General features: G+C 44.2%; 1 long non-coding RNA gene across 2 annotated transcripts in view; it reads left to right on the top strand.

Moving 5' to 3' along the window:
- LOC137633466 (uncharacterized) overlaps nucleotides 1–18,674 on the top strand; it is a 29,038-nt gene extending 10,364 nt beyond the window's left edge. Inside the window, exons 3-7 of one of the 2 annotated variants that reach the window (XR_011042247.1) lie at nucleotides 6,640–6,812; nucleotides 8,953–9,085; nucleotides 9,893–10,075; nucleotides 16,931–17,165; nucleotides 17,902–18,674. This is a non-coding gene — a long non-coding RNA (uncharacterized lncRNA). The other variant, XR_011042248.1, reaches the window with a different exon arrangement.
- The last annotated feature ends 683 nt before the right edge of the window (nucleotides 18,675–19,357 follow it).

Below are 19,357 nucleotides of genomic sequence, written 5' to 3'. Positions count from 1 at the left end.
CCTTTTCCTACCCCTGTAGTGGCTACCCCCGAACCTACTGTGTGCCCTCCGCCTGATATGTCAACTGTTTTGCGTGCTATTCAGGCTTTAGGAGATAAAGTAGAATCAGTGGTAAGTGACCATAAGTCTCTGATGGCCGAGGTTAAAGAACTGAAGGTCAAGAGTGCAGTGGGTGGAAATAGTGCCAGTGCTGTGACGAGTGCTAGTGTCTGTGCAGTGCCAAGTGCTAGTGGTGCCAGTGTGGTGCGTGAGGATTTTTCTGTGCGAGCCAGTCGTCCTCCCAGTCCGGGACCTCTTGCAAGCTCCCATGCCCAGGGGAGAAGCAATGTCGAAGGGCTTAAGGGTTCGACAGGCCTTGTTAGGCGCACAGAATTATCCTCGGTGGTTGCGGGCGTGTCTTCCTTAGACCGTCACTCCCACCTGCAGACGATTGAGCCCGTCTTCTCGTCCGCTGATCTTCATGCAGGGAAGAAACGTTGGTCTCAGGTCTCGAGACCGCTTAAACGTAGAGTTCAGTCAGCGAGTGCTCAGCCAGGTTGCAGTCATTGGCTCAGCTCCGACTCGCCTCTGTCATCGGTCGACTGTACTCCGCCCAAGAGGAGTAAGGTTCTGCCTATACAGACCCCGACTGTGACTTTATCTCAGTCTGTTATCGTTTCTGCCGACCCCAAGTGGACCCTGCTTCAGTCCATGCAAGTTCAGCTTTCGGACTTGATGCGTGAGTGTCGGGCTGAGAGTGTTGCACCTCCTGCACTCCCTCCACCTGTTCTCGCTGCACCTGTGCTCGCCCAGCCTGCACCTCCTCCGCCTGTGCTCGCCCAGCCTGCACCTGCTCCGCCTGGTCGCAGCACCATCTGCCAGGCGTACGATGTTGAACCACTTTCGGAGTTTGCTGTTCACAGTGTTGTTCAGCCTCAGCCTTCTTTAAGGCAACCCTTGCTTTGGGATCAGGAGAGTTACACTCTTCCTCCTCCTCCCCTTGCTGCTCCACCAGTGGTGCAACTCTCGGTTGGGGTACAACAACCTCTCCCCTCCGTGAGTCTGTCTGCTCAACCAGCGCTGCACCGAGTTCAACCCTCATCTAGGCAAGCTCATCTACACCATGCACTTGCGCCTCAGGAGCCTCAGCTTGCTAGAACTTTACCTTGTTCTGCGCAGCCTCAACCTTCTCATGCTCCACTCATCTCTCAGGAACAGGAACGGACTACTCCGCCTCCGTCCTCCGCTCAGCTGGTGCACTCCTTGGGTGCAACTCTTGCTAGGAGTCAACCTCCTTCACCCTTGCACCTGCCTTCTGCTCCGACTGTTGTTCAGCCTATGCAGTCTGAACCTCAGGTTTTCCCTCAAGTTGAGGAAACCTCTGTTGTTGTTCCTACCCGTTCTGACTCTGCGGTTCAGCATTCTGGTCCTTTTGCTTCGCTACCTTCTGCTGATGAAGTGTCGGATGATGAGGAGGCACATCTTGATCCCTCATCAGACGTGGAGGAGTCTAAGCTTTCTCCATTGTCTGTTGATTTTAGAAAGGTCTTGGCTCTACTCAGGGAGCTTTACCCTGACCACTTCGTCTCTGCTGTTCCCCGCTCTCCTCCATCTGAGTTTTCGCTAGGCGTGCAACAAGCTAAGTCGAGCTATACTAAGCTTGTCCTAGCTAGATCCTCCAAGAGGGCCTTAAGGACCTTAGGGGAGTGGCTTCAGTCTAAACAACACCTGGGCAAGACTTCCTTCATGTTCCCTCCAACGAAGCTCGCATCGAAAGGTTGCGTTTGGTATGCCACAGGGGAAGCACCAGGCTTGGGAGTTCCTGCCTCTGCCCAGGCTGACTTCTCAAGTCTGGTGGACTCGCCTAGGAGGACTGCGATGAGACGCTCGAAGGTTTGTTGGACCTTCTCAGACCTGGATCATCTTCTGAAAGGGTTGTTCAGAGCTTTCGAAATGTTCAACTTTCTCGACTGGTGCCTGGGAGCCCTCAGCAAGAAAACATCTCCTGCGGACAAAGACTCTGCCATGTTAATTATGTCCTGCATGGATAAGGCTATCAGGGATGGATCGGGTGAGCTAGCGTCGTTATTTGTATCAGGGGTGTTGAAGAAAAGGGAACAACTGTGTACCTTCCTCTCAGCCAGCATTACACCGTGCCAGCGGTCACAGCTCCTTTTTGCTCCACTCTCAAAGTTCCTCTTTCCCGAGGAGCTAGTTAAGGACTTGTCGGCTGCCCTGATACAGAAGGACACGCACGATCTTGTAGCCTCATCGGCTCGTAAGTCTAAGGTTACCACCTCTGTCCCCAAGACTTATCGCTCTCCAGTGGCTGATACCCCGGCCACTAGGTTCATACCGCCCTTTCGTGGTAGAGCCCCCAGCCGAGGAAGCTCCCGTCCAGACTCTCACAGGGGCAAGTCTAAGAAAGGACCCAGGACATCTAAGGGAAAGCACTGACTCTCAGATTCTCCAGACAACAGTAGGAGCCAGGCTCAAGATCTTCTGGCAAGCCTGGGAGAAGAGAGGTGCAGACGCACAGTCTGTCAGTTGGCTGAGGTACGGTTACAGGATTCCATTCTGCCTCAAACCGCCTCTGACCACATCGCCCATCAACCTCTCTCCCAACTACAAAAAAGAGGACAAGAGGCTAGCATTGCAACAGGAGGTGTCGCTACTTGTGCAGAAGAAGGCAGTGGTTATAGTCCGGGACCATCAATCCCCGGGCTTCTACAACCGTCTCTTTCTTGTGGCCAAAAAGACAGGAGGTTGGAGACCGGTGCTGGACGTCAGCTCTCTCAACGAGTATGTCACCAAGCAGACGTTCACAATGGAGACGACCAAGTCGGTCTTAGCAGCGGTCAGACAGGAGGACTGGATGGTCTCGTTGGACTTGAAAGATGCATACTTTCACGTTCCCATTCATCCAGACTCCCAACCTTTCCTGAGATTCGTTTTCGGAAAGGTTGTCTATCAGTTCCAAGCCCTGTGTTTTGGCCTAAGCACAGCTCCTATGGTCTTTACTCATCTGATGAGGAATGTAGCGAAATTCCTGCACTTATCGAACATCAGAGCCTCCCTCTACCTAGACGACTGGCTGTTGAGAGCCTCCACGAGTCGTCGTTGTCTGGAGAACCTCTCTTGGACTTTAGATCTAATCAGAGACCTAGGTCTATTAGTCAATATAGAGAAATCTCAACTCATTCCCTCCCAATCCATTGTGTACCTGGGAATGGAGATTCAGAGTCGGGATTTTCGGGCTTTTCCATCGGCCCCCAGGATAAACCAAGCCCTACAGTGCATCATGAGCATGCTGAAGAGGAGCAATTGCTCAGTGAGACAGTGGATGAGTCTCACAGGGACCCTCTCATCTCTGGCCCTGTTTGTCGAGCTAGGGAGACTCCACCTCCGCCCGCTTCAATTCCATCTTGCAGCTCATTGGGACAAGGGCTCGACTCTAGAAGCAGTCTCTATCCCTATCAACCAAGAGATGAAGACCACTCTCCGGTGGTGGAAGCACAATCTTCTTCTCAAGGAGGGTCTATCATTGGCCATCCAGACCCCCCATCTTCATCTCTTCTCGGATGCATCGGACTCGGGCTGGGGTGCGACCTTGGACGGACGGGAATGCTCAGGAGTATGGAACAAGGAACAAGGATTACTCCACATCAACTGCAAGGAACTGTTAGCAGTCCATCTTGCCCTGTTGAACTTCAAGTCCCTCCTGCTAGGCAAAGTGGTGGAGGTGAATTCAGACAACACCACAGCCTTGGCTTACATCTCCAAGCAAGGAGGGACCCATTCGAGGAGCCTTTACGAGATCGCAAGGGACCTCCTCATTTGGTCAAGAGGTCTAAACCTCACACTGGTCACGAGGTTCATCCAGGGCGATATGAATGTTTCAGCGGATCGCCTCAGCAGAAGGAATCAGGTCATTCCCACGGAATGGACCCTCCACAAGAGTGTGTGCAACAGACTTTGGACGTTGTGGGGTCAACCTACCATAGACCTGTTTGCCACCTCCATCACCAAGAGACTTCCGCTTTATTGTTCCCCTGTTCCAGACCCTGCAGCGGTTCATGTAGATGCTTTTCTTCTGAACTGGTCCCATCTCGACCTGTACGCATTCCCTCCGTTCAAGATTATAAACAAAGTTCTGCAGAAATTCGTCTCGCACGAAGGGACACGGCTGACGCTGGTTGCTCCCCTTTGGCCTGCAAGAGAATGGTACACAGAGGTACGTCAATGGCTAGTCGACTTCCCCAGGACTCTACCTCTAAGAGTGGACCTTCTACGTCAACCACACGTAGACAGGTTGCACCCAAACCTCCACGCTCTTCGACTGACTGCCTTCAGACTGTCGAAAGATTCGCTAGAGCTAGAGGCTTTTCGAAGGAGGCAGCCAGTGCGATTGCCAGAGCTAGAAGAATTTCCACTCGTAGAGTCTACCAGTCTAAGTGGGAGGTCTTCCGAAGCTGGTGTAGAGCCAATTCAATATCCTCTACCAATACCTCTGTGATCCAAATAGCTGACTTCCTTCTTCATCTTAGGAATGAGAGATCCCTTTCAACATCTACGATTAAAGGGTATAGGAGCATGTTGGCCTCAGTCCTCCGCCACAGGGGTTTGGACCTGTCTTCCAACAAGGACCTTCAAGACATTCTCAAGTCTTTTGAGACGTCTAAAGAACGTCGTCTTTCCACTCCAGGCTGGAATCTGGACGTAGTCTTAAGGTTCCTTATGACATCTAGGTTCGAACCTCTCCAGTCAGCTTCCTTCAAGGATCTTACCCTCAAGACTGCTTTTCTCGTTTGCCTTGCAACAGCTAAGAGAGTCAGTGAGGTTCATGCCTTCAGCAAGAACATTGGTTTCACAACCGAATCAGCTACATGTTCTTTTCAGCTTGGATTCCTAGCAAAGAACGAGCTTCCTTCACGTCCTTGGCCTAGATCGTTCGAAATACCTAGCCTCTCCAACATGGTAGGTAACGAACTAGAGAGAGTTCTTTGCCCTGTCAGAGCTCTCAAATATTATCTGAAGAGGTCTAAACCTATTCGAGGACAGTCAGAAGCCTTATGGTGTGCCATCAAGAAACCCTCGAGACCCATGTCCAAGAATGGGCTTTCGTACTATATAAGGCTTCTGATCAGAGAAGCACATTCTCACTTAAAGGAGGAAGACCTTGCATTGCTGAAGGTAAGGACCCACGAAGTAAGAGCTGTAGCTACTTCGTTGGCCTTTAATAAAAACCGTTCTCTGCAGAGCATTATGGATGCAACCTATTGGAGGAGCAAGTCAGTGTTTGCATCATTTTATCTGAAAGATGTCCAGTCTCTTTACGAGAACTGCTACACCCTGGGACCATTCGTAGCAGCGAGTGCAGTAGTAGGTGAGGGCTCAGCCACTACATTCCCATAATCCCATAACCTTTTTAACCTTTCTCTTGAATACTTTTATTGTTGTTTTTATGGTTGTTACGGTAGGCTAAGAAGCCTTCCGCATCCTTGGATTTGGCGGGTGGTCTATTCATTCTTGAGAAGCGCCTGGGTTAAAGGTTTGGTAGAGGTCCTTTAGTAGGGTTGCAACCCCTTGTACTTTGGCACCTTTGGGTTGATTCAGCCTCCAAGAGGAACGCTGCGCTCAGTAAGGAAGACGAACTTTAAATAAAAGGCAGAGTAACGGTTCTATTCGACTTCCTTACCAGGTACTTATTATTTCATTGTTATTTGAGATAACTGTTATATGAAATTTGGGATACTTAGCTATCCTTTAATCATGTACACTGGTTTTCACCCACCTCCCTGGGTGTGAATCAGCTACATGATTATCGGGTAAGTTTAATATTGAAAAATGTTATTTTTATTAATAAAATAAATTTTTGAATATACTTACCCGATAATCATGATTTAATCGACCCTCCCTTTCCTCCCCAGAGAGAACCAGTGGACCGAGGAATAATTGAGGAGGTGTCAACAACAAATGATTGAGTACCTGGCCACAGGTGGCGCTGGTAAGTACACCCCCATCTAGTATTGTGATAGCTGGCGTATCCCTCCATAGAATTCTGTCGGGCAACGGAGTTGACAGCTACATGATTATCGGGTAAGTATATTCAAAAATTTATTTTATTAATAAAAATAACATTTTTCCTAGCAGTACTTACCTTGAACTACTTTTGGGTTATGGCCCACCCATCCTACCCAGAGTATCTTACAGGAGTTCGAGGAGGACTTAAACATACGCTTACTGACGATCTAACGAGCGCAACCTCATGCTCTGACCCCGGGTCACCCCAGGGCGAGTATCCTTCCGCCCCAGAGCGCCCTGGCAAGGTAGCGGAGCGAGGGGGAACTGCGCAAAATTCTTGGTCGGTAGAATGAGGGATCCCAGATCCTCCTAAGAAAGTAGTTCGAGGTAAGTACTGTTAGGAAAAACACAAATTACTTAAAATTTGTGATATTCATAGATTTAATCCTTAAAATTTCCGGGCCAATTTGCCCTTTTTTTCTTTTCTTCCTCTTGACCAAAGATGTTTTGTGAAAGAATATTTAATTTTTATGTTGGATTTATATTTTGTGATTAAAGAGACTATGCATTGTGTAGACACGCTTTGGTTTTTTTTTATTTTGGTAATGTCAACTCATACTTACGTTTCTCTTTCAGAAGACAAGGGTCATGACCCTGATCTGTACAGTGGTTACATATCGTCACTGTCCATTCGTTTTGAGGATGAGGAGGGGGTTGGATATGATGGTGGATTATCCGTTCGTCTTGGCCGCAAGGATTTTCCTCTGTGGGAGCAGTGTGAACTTGATCCACATCTTATCCAATGAAAGGTAAATTCAAAAGTAAATGTTATATGAAGGGTAGATTTTTTATATTAAGAATTCATGAAGTATTGCTGGTATGGAGTTTCTGCTAGGAATAGCCATAGTTAGTAACAGCATCTCTGTTCCTATGCTTATATAAACTCTTCATCATTTAATGAAGAGGATGTCTTCAGCTAGGCTGAAATGGCCTCTGAGTCGTTAGCAAGTATCCCGTCACTCATTTCTTCGACAGCAACCAGTATGTACGTATGTACTGTCTCTGCTCTCATCTTCCTACTGCTGGACCTTCCCTTACTTTCTTTTGTGATAAGTTTTGGGTTTTCTCTTGTTGCTATGCATTACCCCTCTCTCTGTGAGAGTGGAAACACACCGAAAGGTGAGCATTTGGCGAAGAGACTTTAATTCCTTTGAAGATACAAACCTTTGGTTCTCAATCTGTTGCGTACCTTTGCTAAGGGCGTGACTTACAGTTCCCCTAATGAGGAGTTCATTCACGTTCTTCCTATCAGGAAGACAGTCAAGTTCTTGAACTGTAACTCAACTCTTGCTCTGTGGTAGTGCTCCTTCGTGAGGGACTTACTCATTTTTGCCTGAATGTTCAATCGTTCCTGCCTGCCTGTTTTGAAGTTATCGTCTGGCTGGTGTTCTTGACACCGCCAGGGTGTCACTGGGTGTGACCCCTGTGTAAAGCAGTCCCTGTGGTCCCTTGCGACAAAACTCCAGTGTAGATGTTTTGTGTTTTGGGAAGGAAGCTGTTGTAATTTACTCCTGCAAGAGGGCACATGAACCATTGGCAAGGAGAACTAGAGTTCTCTCTCTCTCTCTTCTTCCTCTACCAACCTCTCTCTCTCTCTTCTTCCTCTACCAACCTCTCTCTCTCTTCTTCCTCTACCAACCTCTCTCTCTCTCTCCTCCTCCTTCTCCTTTCTTTTCGGGAAGAGGAATGTCGCCTAGGAAGACCTTTCGGTACAGTTCCTTGGAATTTAATGATCGCTCTTCTTAGGGAAGGAACAATGGATGGTCATTGCCGCTAACGGTACATTCTGGGTCGGTTTCCGCTCTTGCACTGGTTCTAGGTGAGCGGTCCTTCTGAACCCAACACCTTAAGTGTTTGAGGGTAAGGTTACACATCCTCCTGCTATGAAGGGAGAGGTGCTCTTCGTATGGTACGTCTCATCGAGAGCAGGACCAGTCTCCCGGTTGTCTCTTCTGGTACTGGGCTGCACCAAGTAGAGAGATTGTAGTCACGGATCCTTCCCCCTTGTCTTCCTGTGCTTCCTAGGATCTATCGTCATTTTTCGTGATTGAAAGCATAGCATTGCCTCACGTGCTTACGAGTACCGGGCTGTGTTCTGTGTTCTTACGAGCATAGAGCATTACATCTCGTGCTTACGAATGCCGGGCTGTGTTCTGTGTTCTTACGAGCATAGAGCATTACATCTCGTGCTTACGAATGCCGGGCTGCGCTCTGTGTTCTTACAAGAATAGATCCACATTCCCATCAAAGACAATATGATTATCATCAATTCTTAAGAAAATGCATAACTGGACTACAACACATACTTCAGCTGATTCGTCCAAAGCTTAAGACGAGAAACTGAAAGATGGACGAGGTCTTTCTGATGCCGAGATACATCAGGAGAGAGATTTCCTCTTTAGGTGTTCTAACTATCTGCTTTGTTAGAGCAAGTTCTTTTGCTTTCCTTTCGATGCTTTCGTCTCCAAGAGGTCTTGCATGTCAGTTGCAAACTGGCAAAAACATTGTTTGATTTGTTAAATTTTATTGGATATTTTCACTAGTTATTCCTAAACACATATTAAAGAGTACTGTATTTAAATTCAGAATTTTACTGAGAAACGATAGAATATTAGAATGTATCATACTAAAGATATAATAAAATTCTTAAATACTGTACAAAAAATAAGTATATTAATAAATCATATTTTATATTTAAAATTGTGTATAAAACATTTTAGCTCAATTTCAGTGTACAACAGGAAAGGTATTGAAGCAAAACAGATATTCCAGGATTTTTGTTTAGCAAAACATACTCATTATATTTCAGGTCATAACTTTAAGATTAACCTTAGACTCTTCCAGATCCTGATATGGCAACACTCGTTCATTTTTCATTTATTCTTCCAGGTGGTCAACATTAGGTGCCGCAAGACGAAAGGTCAATGTAGACTTAAATGCGTCGTGGTCAGTGATGGTGGCGGGAACAAGACCTGTTTCCTCATCTACTCTGCGGACATGTTCCTTTTTGAATATTGCAATGGTGAGGCATATCTCTCTCTCTCTCTCTCTCTCTCTCTCTCTCTCTCTCTCTCTCTCTCTCTCTCTCTCTCTCTCTCTCTCTCTTGCTGCCTTTCTTCCACCTTAACTATCACTCTACTTTCAATGTTTTCTCCCAGTGGGACCTTGGCACTGAAGGGCTTTCCTGGCCCCAACACCCAACTCTTATGAATGAGGAATAAATTTTACAAGATATGTTTTTTATATTTGTAGCCATAATATTATTATTATAATCTAAGACAAATAAAACTGTGTTTAGATTTATTCAAGTGAATTATTGTAAAAATAAAATTTAGTAGTTTAAAAAGAAATAACAGAATAAGAATCTTTTTAATCGCCTGTTTCTGGAACTAATCGACCTTCGTCTCCCGCAGGTGTTTGACAACTGCGCCGTCACCATTATGATTTTGGTGGAACCGTATATGTTTGGAGTTTGTAAAGCCATCCAGGATGATAAAGATAGACCGAGAACACTCAGTTACCTCAAGACGACGCCTTCTTGATGTATCTCTCTACTTTCAATGTTTTCTCCCAGTGGGACCTTGGCACTGAAGGGCTTTCCTGGCCCCAACACCCAACTCTTATGAATGAGGAATAAATTTTACAAGATATGTTTTTTATATTTGTAGCCATAATATTATTATTATAATCTAAGACAAATAAAACTGTGTTTAGATTTATTCAAGTGAATTATTGTAAAAATAAAATTTAGTAGTTTAAAAAGAAATAACAGAATAAGAATCTTTTTAATCGCCTGTTTCTGGAACTAATCGACCTTCGTCTCCCGCAGGTGTTTGACAACTGCGCCGTCACCATTATGATTTTGGTGGAACCGTATACGTTTGGAGTTTGTAAAGCCATCCAGGATGATAAAGATAGACCGAGAACACTCAGTTACCTCAAGACGACGCCTTCTTGATGTATCTCTCCATGTTCTCGCCTACTTTCTCGCTTTGAAAATGTTAAGGAGAAGGTGAGTGACGATCCTTGCTCTTCGTAGCTACTTAGTGTCATCTGTGTACTTTGTAGGGTACACTGTAAGCATTGCTAAATGGTTTTGACAGATTCTCTTTCTGTCACTTTTTAACTGTCTGCTTTATCTTCATTCCCAATTCCTACCCTTCATTTTCCTGTCCATCTTCTTCGATGTTTAAACATAAATACAAATTATATTCCTTTATAACTGGTGGCGGGGAAGACCCACTCGCATGTGGGTCAGCTCAACACTCACTTTTGGCTTCGGGTGTTTCAATCAATTTGCTTTTTCTCATTCTAGATAAATGGAAAATACAAAAGAAGTTATTTTCTGAGTAAGCCGAAAATGTGTGATATGTTTTTGTGTAAACCTGCTGTATTAATCTAGTCCTTCTTGTGACTTTTTTGTTTGTAAATCATGATTAAAAAAACACAAATGTAAAGGTAAACAGATCAACTTGAGACTATATAGATTCTTATACAATTGATGAAGACGGTTAAGAATTTTTTTTATTTATGTCTTGAATTTATGTCTTAAATTTAATGTGTAAGACATCTATGTCTGAAAGGAAAGTTAATACACAGGGGTATATGTAACAGAAGACATCCGGTAATGGTTTGGGTGTATTATCTCAACACCTCCATAGAATACGAGCGCAGACGACGGTGTCTAAGACAAAGCAGGGTCTATGGGTGATGTGGAAATTCAGTTTTTGAAAATGACATAATAGAGATGGCTGAACTGGTTAACTCCCAATGAATATCTAAATAATAATTATATATATTGCAAGAAAAGGAATTCCAGTTTGTACAGATTTTTAAATATTAAACTTAGCCGGTGAATATATAATAGCTGACGTCTCCGACGGCTCGACAGAATCCAAAAACTCGCGAGCGATCGCCATGAAGGTAGCGGGTGTGCCCACCAGCGCCGACTATCGGCCAGATACCGCATATACATGTAAACAGCTCCAGTTCTTCTCTGTTGGTTTCATCGACAAGTCGATTCCACTCGCTATTATGACCTCGAGTTTTCTACCGAATTGGTGAAGTACTTGGTTTTGGTTTTATTGCTTTCGCCGTGTTGGATTATTCAATACTATCCTCAAAAGAAATGCTTTTGAAAGGAGAGTAAAATTGTTTTGCCCTTGCTCTTTTATCTCTGGTTTTTTCCATAGAGTAAAGATGGCCGACCCTTCCCTTAGTGTATGGAAGTGTGTTTTAGGCTTTTAGCAATTATCTTATCACGTTATAAATTGTTGTTGTTAATTATAGATTTTCCTCTATATATTTTATATCTCACCCGCCTTTATTAGGCCTCTTCGATTAGCTTTCCATTTATACTAAACATCAAGATAAATTTTATGTTTTGTTTATATGCGGCCTTACCTATTCCTCCCCTAGTCCGAGAGTAGGCGGTCCTAACTTGGAAACCGAAGTTAAACAACGTTGAGCCCATTCAACTTTTAGTTTTTATTCTCGTCCCAAGGCACTGTACGGTGAGAGATTGAAAACGTAGTCTTTAATGAACTAGTGTTTAGTCTCCTCCCCAGTCACTGATCCTTTTAACTTTATATATTTCCGTTTTATTCGATATATATGTTTACTGATTTTTGCTTGTACTAATGTGCTTACATTACACGACTCACTTCGCAATTATAACCTTTTGATGTAAGGGAGAATTGCGTGTTTCAGGTAGAAATCAGTTTTATTCATGCCTAATGTGAAATTATTGAAAAATACGATATCAGTGAAGTAAGTGCAAAAACAGAAAATCGTAGTGATAAAGTGATAATTGTGCAAAGTGTTTTTTAGTGTTGCGACCGAGGGTTCGTCTGTTCGTGCTTGTCGTTCACCTAGTCCGAGACCTCTTTCAGGCTCCCATGCTACCAGGGAGAAGTAATGTCGTAGGACTTATGGGGTCGAGAGGCTTCAACCAATGAACAAACGTTCCCTCTATGGTATCGGGCGTGTCTCGCAAGATCGCCCCTACCATAAGACGAGCGAGGCTGTTTTCTCCTCGTCATCCGAAGGCTTCTCGCAAAAGAAACCTTGGAGCAAAGTTTCTAGACCCTTAAAGCGGAAGTCAGTCCCTTCAGGACAGGTTCAGCGTCCTGGCTGTAGCCATGGGGACAGCTCTGACCCTTTGCAGTCGTCGGAAGACGGTTCGCCTATTAAACGCAAGTGTAACACGGGGTCCGAGGGTCAAAGTAAAGGCAATGTTTTGCCAACACAGACGTTACCGTCGTCTCGGCCCGTTCCGACTCCCGTTGATCCTAAATGGGTTGTCCTGCAGGACATGCAGACTAAGCTTGCCTCCCTTATGGAGAAGTATGACGTTGAGCAGGTTCACGATGAACCTTCGCTTTCGAGTCGCCGTTACGCTAAACGAGACTCTGGCCGTCAGCCACCCAAATGAGCATTTACTCGTCCTTTTGACGTTATGAAACGTGATGTCGGTAGTTTGTCACGTCAGTCACGTGACTTGGATCCTCACTCGCTGCAGTCCCGTGTTGACTTTCAGCCGCTGCCGCAGCCTCGTGTTGACGTTCAGCCGCTGCCGCAGTCTCGTGTTGACGTTCAGGACGTTCGCCAACCAGCTCAGTTGCCTTGTTTTGACGTTGAGCGTCAAGCACCGCAGTCAACAGTTGTTTTAACTGCTCAATCTAGGCAGTCAAGGCAGTCTCGACTTGACGTCGAGCGTCCTCCCGCACCTGTTGTTGTTGCTGGTCAGTCCTTTAAGCAGTTACATGACGTAGCGTCCTTGACTGCTACTGATGCTCCTTTGCGTGTGGACTCTGCTTGTCAAGCATTGCCACCACGGCAGGTCTCTCCCTTACTTGAGACTCAGCAATTGTCGGACGAGGTTCCTTCAGATGAGGAAGTTGCTGATCCCCCTCCTACTGATATTCCCTTGGGGACTTTGTCAGACGGAGAGGAGCCTAAAGCTGCTCAGCCCTCTATGGACTTTAAATAAATCATGCTGATTTTTAAGGATCTTTGTCCGGACCATTTTGTAACTGCTGCTCCTCGTTCGCCTAAACGTCAGAGTTTACATTAGGCCTAGCTACTTCGAAGCCGTTGTTTTCTAAGCTAGTGCTCTCTCGCTCTTCTAAAAGAGCTTTACGTTTGCTAGGCGACTGGTTGATCACCAGGAGGAGTTTGGGGGAGACAGCCTTTGCTTTCCCTCCTTTTAAACTGGCTTATAGTGCGAGCGTCTGGTATGACACGGGAGAAGTTCTCGGCTTGGGAGTTCCTGCCTCTGCCCAGAGAGACTTCTCAAGCCTCATAGACTCTCCCCGGCGCCTGGCCATGAGACGCTCCAAGATTTTATGGTCGGCTTCAGAGCTAGACCATCTCCTGTTAGGAGTTTTTCGAGCGTTTGAAGTTTTGCTGTACAATTATGTCATGCATGAACAAGGCTATCAAGGATGGCTCCAATGATCTGGCAGCCACGTTCACTGCAGGAGTACTTAAGATGTAAGTGCGCTCAATGTGTTCATTGTCAAGACAAACTTCACGATGAAGACTACCAAAGCTGTCTTGACAGCATTAAGGGAAGGCGACTGGATGGTCTCTCTCGACCTTCAGGATGCATACTTCCACATCCCAATTCATCCAAACTTTCAACAACATCTGAGGTTTGTGGACGGGAAAGTAATGTACCAATTTCGAGCACTGTACTTCGGCCTTATTCCTGCTCCTCTTGTTTTTACAAGGCCCTTGCAAAATGTAGCAAGCTTTCTACATTTTTTGAGGATTCAGAGCCTCCCTTTATTTTGACGACTGGTTAATCAGGGCGTCGTCATTATATCGCTGTCTGGAGAGCCTCTAATGAACATTAGACCTAACCAAGGAGCTAGGTCTCATAGTGAACGTAGAGAAGTCGTAACTTACAGTACCCCATCCCAGACTATTCTTTATTTGGGAATGGAGATACAGTGTCTGATTTTTCGGGCCTTTTCGTCTCCCACAAGAATGGAACAAGCTCTGTTAAAAGTCCTTCACTTGCAAGAGAAAAACAGTTGCTCTGTAAGAGTTTGAACTAGCCTCGTGGGAACTCTTTCATCGCTGGAGTAGTTTATCTCTCTGGGGAGACTCAACCTATGCCCTCTCCAATTTCACCTAAACCATTGGAACAAGGAGAAGGGCTTAGCGAGTATCTCTTTCCCAATCTCCAACTCAGTCTAGACATGTCTGACTTGGTGGGACAGCAACATCAGACTTCGAGAAGGTCTTTCTCTTGCGATCAAGAACCCAAACCATGTGTTGTATTCAGATGCATCGGATTTGGGTTAGGGAGCTCCACTGGACAGTCTGGAATGCTCGGGTCTTTGATCCACGGATCAGAAGGAACTCCATTTAAGGCAAGTAACATCTCTCCTTTGGCGAGATTTGTGCAAGGAAAAATTAATGTCTTGGCGGACTGCCTCAGCAGAAGAGGACAAGTCATCTCCATGGAGTGGACGTTGCATAAGACTGTGTGCGAGAAGCTATGGAGGACATGGGGTCAACCCACAATAGATCTTTTTGCAACTTCACTGACAAAGAGGCTCTCGACTTACTGCTTTCCAGTTCCAGATCCAGAGGCAGCCCACATAGACGCTTTCCTGCTGGACTGGTCTCACCTGGACGTTTATGCCTTTCCACCTTTCAAGATCCTAAACAAGGTGCTGCAGAAGTTCACCTCTCACGAAGGGACCAGGTTGACATTGGTTGCTCCACTCTGGCCCGCGAGAGAGTGGTTCACAGAGGTACTTCTATGGCTGGTAGACGTTCCAAGAAGTCTGCCGTTACGGATGGATCTCTTGCGACAGCCTCACGTAAAGAGATTTCATCAAAGCCTCCCCACGCTTCGTCTAACTGCCTTCAGGCTATCGAAAGACTCTCTTGAGCTCGAGGGTTTTCTAAGGAGGCAGCTAGAGCGATCGCGAGGGCTAGAAGATCCTCTACCATCAGGATCTATCAGTCGAAATGGGAGGTATTTAGAGACTGGTGCAAGTCCTCCTCTATTTCCTCTTCCAAGTGCCTCTGTAGCGCAGATTGCGGATTTTCTGCCTTATCTGAGAAACGGTCGCTCCCTCTCTGCATCCACCATTAAAGGCTACAGAAGCATGTTAGCTTCTGTTTTCAGGCATAAGGGTTTGGATCTTTCTAATAACAAAGATCTCCAAGACCTGCTTAAGTCTTTCGAGACTTCCAAGGAGCGTCATATTTCGACTCCTGCTTGGAACTTGGACGTGGTCATACAGTTCCTTATGTCAGACAGGTTTGAACCATTAAATTCAGCCTCCCTGAAGGATCTTACCCTCAAGACACTTTTTTTTGGTGAGCTTGGCTTCGGCTAAAAGGGTTAGTGAGATACATCCTTTTAGCAAGAACATCGGTTTCTCCGCTAATAAAGCAGTATGCGCTCTTCAACTTGGTTTTTTTGGCCAAGAATGAACTTCTGTCTCGTCCTTGGCCTAAATCATTTGAAATCCCCAGTCTTTCTGAGATTGTGGGGAATGAAGTTGAAAGAGTGCTGTGCCCCGTTAGAGCTCTTAAATTTTGTTTATCCAGAACTAAACCGCGACGAGGTTGTTCAGAGGCTTTATGGTGCTCCGTTAAAAAGCCCTCTTTGCCCATGTCTAAGAATGCGTGGTCTTATTTTATTAGACTTTTGATTCGGGAGGCACACTCTCAATTAAGTGAGAAGGATCATAATTTACTTAAAGTCAAGGCTCATGAAGTTAGAGCGATAGCAACTTCTGTAGCGTTTAAGCAAAATAGACCCATTAAAAGTATTATGGATGCGACCTTTTGGAGAGGCAAGTCGGTTTTTGCTTCATATTACTTGAAAGATGTCCAGACTCTTTATGAGGACTGCTACACACTGGGACCATTCGTAGCAGCGAGTGCAGTAGTGGGTGAAGGCTCTACCACTACATTCCCTTAATCCCAATATCCTTTTAATCTACTCTTGAAATTTTTAATCTTATTTTGGGTTGTACGGGAGACTAAGAAGTCTTTCGCAGATTAAGGGTATTGATGAGGTCCTGTTATAGGGGTGTTCACCCTGGATATAGCAGCTCCTGGGAGGCTTTCAGCATCCTAAGAGGATGGCTGGGCTTCGTGAGGATAGCGGACTAATGAGGCAGAGTAATAATCAGAGTCTGCTTCCTTACCAGGTACCTATACTTAAGTCTGTTTTTTGAATAGTTGTCAAAAACTCTTGAGCATATACGCCTTTATTGTATTAATACTGGTCTCTACCCACCACCATGGGTGTGAATCAGCTATTATATATTCACCGGCTAAGTTTAATATTTAAAAATGATATTTTGATTATAAAATAAATTTTTGAATATACTTACCCGGTGAATATATCAATTAAAGGCCCTCCCTTCCTCCCCGATAGAGACCTAGGGGACTGAGAAGAACTGGAGATGTTGACAAGTATATGCGGTATCTGGCCGATAGTCGACGCTGGTGGTCACACCCGCAACCTTCACGGCGATCGCTCGCGAGTTTTTGGAATCTGTCGAGCCGTCGGAGACGTCAGCTATTATATATTCACCGGGTAAGTATATTCAAAAATTTATTTTATAATCAAAATATAATTTTTCTTTGATGTCATAAAAACAACGTAACTTGAACTTTCCTTGGTACAAGTGATGGTATTACAAACTATATGCTTTTCTAAATTGTCTTAGTGGAAGGGAATGTCAAGTAAGCTGACACATCACCAATTGTCTTGCCAGAAAATATGTAGAGCCTCTTTCTATGCACAGTTTAAATAGAATAAAAAAAGGCTTTATTTCATAACTTTATTTTCCTTCTTTTATATGTGATTTTTTCCATTTCTTTTTAGAAATTCTCTTCGACAACGCTAACCATGACGTTGAAAAGTTTGATACGAAAAAGTCAAGCGAATGAGTTATCCCCGGCAGCGCTTCCAGGTGGCCGACTTGTGGACGCATCTACCCTAGAGACCCACGTCTGCTTTGATCTGAATCGAGAAGCGACTTGAATGATAGATTGGAATTCTACCGTCATTCGATACCCTTCTTGTATCTGAATGGGTGTTACGATCAGGTCTTGTTAAGGTATGTCAGTCCATTTTTCTTGATCAAATTTGCAATAAGCAAAGCTGTACCATTTGCTTCATTCCCTAATGATGCGTATTGTGTCTTGAAGAATTGAATAACCTTTTTTCCTCCTCTTCCTTATATTTTTATCCCAAATCCAAACACAAGTCAAAGAAAGACCAATAGGTTAAATGGACAAACTTCATCGGAAGAATAGACAGTATTGCAAACATAAGATATAAGAGAACAAATATTCATGTGTCCATCTGTTGCTGTATCTCTCTCTCTCTCTCTCCACTTTTTTCTTCCTACCTCTCTTTGCTTTCAGTTTCATGGTGCAAATTCAGCTCTTCCCTCTTCATTCTGATGCTAAATGGCCTCCCTGGTCCCAGGCTTTGGCAATCAAGCTTTTATTATTAAGGAAATGAAGTTTTGATGGTATTTAAAACTTGATTAATTTCTCAGGAATTTTTTGAGTCCAGGTAACATGTCCTCGATCACTGCCAATATGGGTTTTCTAGGACGTTGCATCTCATGATTATTACAAGAAAATAAATTCTTTTTTTAGAATATTAAAAGAAGATTAATGCTAATCTAGGTCATGATTTAAGATTCATGATCAGTTTTCTATAGTTTTAATTTGATTGAGAGTTCATAATAGCATTTGATTATGCCAAATGTTTTTGTAACGTGTAATTTTGACTCTTCGCTCCTCTCAGAAATTACCACTCAGTTCGTCTTTCTCCTTCCACAGACTCTTTCATGAAACTCATGTGGGGATGTATGTCCTCAAAGCTCCAGAAAGACACAGACAAGCCAGTAAGTCCTCGAGCCCCCCACCACTGGCCTCTTTTGTTGCTCATTCATCCCCTGTGTTTCCCAATACTGAATGAGCTCAAACACCAAAGTATTGTGATACTCTTAACATTGTTATGTTGATCAAGTGGTAAGGTTGGTCTATTGAATGCACACACTGTGTATTTCTTCTGTATGACTCTACTCATGATCATCATTTCATACCTTTCAAACTAACCACTTATCTTTGTAGCCCAAACATCTTTAACTGGAAGACAATCTTGGGATAGACTTTGCCAAAACTAACTGTGCAAAACACACTGTGAGTTATCTTGTATCCTCTTCTTGTGCATTGACACAAGTTTTTTTTACCTGATGGTGTCCTAGCTGATAGAAAGGTTCCTTTTCAGTGCATTGATGATGTGTCAAACTTTGTCCCTAGTTTTTTTACCTGATGGTGTCCTAGCTGATAGAAAGGTTCCTTTTCAGTGCATTGATGATGTGTCAAACTTTGTCCCTAGTTTTCTTACCTGATGGTGTCCTAGCTGATAGAAGGTTCCTTTTCAATTCGAATTCTGAAGGAAAGTTCAGACTTCCGAAGTACAAAATGTTACCTTACTTTGAAGTTCTTCCTAAATGAGTATTTTTGTCAGACTATAAACAAAAGGGAATATTTTTGTCTGCAAAGTTGTAAATTTAATTTGAATATTTCTCCTAATATTTTCATGCTTATTTGTATGTAATTGAAGCATATTTTGTAATATTCTCTTATTGTAACAAATAATTGTTAATTTGAGATATTGTATTTTTAGCATGGGTTTAATAATTGAATAAATTATTTTCATAACAATTCTCATATTTCATTTAGACTTTAGTTCCTTTCACACTTCAGTGTTATTAAAAACACAGGTCTCAATACAGAAAGCATTTAGAATTTGAGATATTCACTTCTAAATCTTGAACATTGGCAGTTAACAAATGAATATTCAAAGAAGAAGAACATAAGCCATGGTGCTCTAAACTCACAAGGGCAAGTGGCTGAAAGTTAGATTTTTCAATATTAATCTTACCCGATGATCATGTAGCTGTCAACTCCGTTGCCCGACAGAAATCTACGGTCGGGATACGCCAGCGATCGCTATACAGGTGGGGGTGTACTCACCAGCGCCATCTGTGGTCAGGTACTCCAGTACTTCTTGTCAACAAGACCTCAATTTTTCCTCTGTCGTGCCACCGGCAAGACCTACATGGATACGCTGTTGATTTTGGAGTCTTTTGTTCACGATTTGGTGAAGTATTTGCTCTGAAATTTAGCCTTCGCTGTACAGGAAGCTTTAGCCTTAGCTTAGCAAGCTTTTGGTATTAATTTGATTCATTGGTTAACGATCTTTGGTTTACTTTGGAATTCCCCCTTT

Source organism: Palaemon carinicauda, chromosome 43 (genome assembly GCF_036898095.1).
Source record: "Palaemon carinicauda isolate YSFRI2023 chromosome 43, ASM3689809v2, whole genome shotgun sequence".
NCBI classification, from domain to species: domain Eukaryota; kingdom Metazoa; phylum Arthropoda; class Malacostraca; order Decapoda; family Palaemonidae; genus Palaemon; species Palaemon carinicauda.
This window is presented reverse-complemented; position numbering and strand designations above follow the sequence as displayed.